General features: G+C 37.1%; 1 long non-coding RNA gene across 1 annotated transcript; it reads right to left on the reverse strand.

The window, feature by feature from the left end:
- Positions 1-232: 232 nt before the first annotated feature.
- On the reverse strand, positions 233-859 carry LOC110678368. Its single transcript, XR_002501531.1, has 2 exons — positions 729-859; positions 233-674 (listed from the first exon to the last, which is right to left on the reverse strand). It is a non-coding gene; the product is annotated as an uncharacterized LOC110678368 (long non-coding RNA).
- Between the last annotated feature and the right edge of the window lie 305 nt (positions 860-1,164).

The raw sequence follows: 1,164 nt of genomic DNA on the forward strand, positions 1-1,164 counted from the left end.
GTGTCTATTTTTCTTGACACTTTCATTTCCCAATCACACTATATTTGTCTAATGTTTATTTCTTGTTGATGGAGTTTGAAAAGCTTAACCAGCCTTAAATGTAATTTTCATCAGATCACGAAAATAGTGACTTTAGTGACCATTTGTCTGAAAAAAGTGACTTTAGTGACTTTTTGTTGGAAATAGTGACTTTTAAGTGACCAGGTTGAAAAAAGTGACCAAGTCACTAAAAAGTGACTTGCTACCAGCCCTGTTAGTACACCATTCAACTCTTCATAACTCGTTTTTAAGGACTCAATTTCAAGGCCTAGGCTACCGTCTGATGAAGTCAGCTTATACGAAGCTGGTGAATTAACGGACGAAGACGTGTCAGGGAAGATGAAGGGATTGATTGGGGAGACTGATCCATTGATGTTTCCAGTTGCCCAGCCGGTGCGGACCGCTTTTGTCATGGAATCAGTGTTACTGGATTCGCTTGAAGGTTGGATGGCGAATGGGTGCTCATTCCCATCGATGGAATCGATCCCGATGCTGTTTCTCAACTGGAACCATCAAGTGAAGAGACTACTAAGCTGTGATCTGGCGGGTCTTTAGTTGGGGTCTTTCCATAGGAATGTTCTTCCGTAAATTCCTTTCATCAAACCAAACGATTTGGTTTCGAAAAGTCGCAGCTTCTGTAAAAGGAACATTATTACACTAAAATAATGTTTTAATTTTGAGAAACTTACCTGGCATTGAATTTATTCCACTCATTGTAAAAAAAACTGTTTAACGAGGCAAAATCAATACTACAGGTGCGTCGTATCAGCTTTTTCATTTATTTTGACAGCTGTTGCTCATGGGACCTTTGATGACAAAAGGTCGAATACACGTTTTATCGGAATTAGGCGTTTTTGTTACTTTCGACCTTATGCGCAATAGGGCGAATGAACAAATTTGCACTGTTCCTAGTTTTTGTTCATTACGTCGAAGTGTTAACTTTTATTTTGTTTTTAAAGAAATATCATATCAAAATGATATTTTAACCGCATATTAAACTAAGTACAATCTACCTAATGGAGAAATTAGCAGAATTTATTTACTTTTGTTACTTACGACCTTTTCAAATCGAGCTCCAGAAATTATAAAGAGACGAAATCTGATCATATTCAAAATAAATCAGCT

The sequence above is a fragment of the Aedes aegypti genome, chromosome 1, assembly GCF_002204515.2.
Source record: "Aedes aegypti strain LVP_AGWG chromosome 1, AaegL5.0 Primary Assembly, whole genome shotgun sequence".
NCBI lineage: Eukaryota > Metazoa > Arthropoda > Insecta > Diptera > Culicidae > Aedes > Aedes aegypti.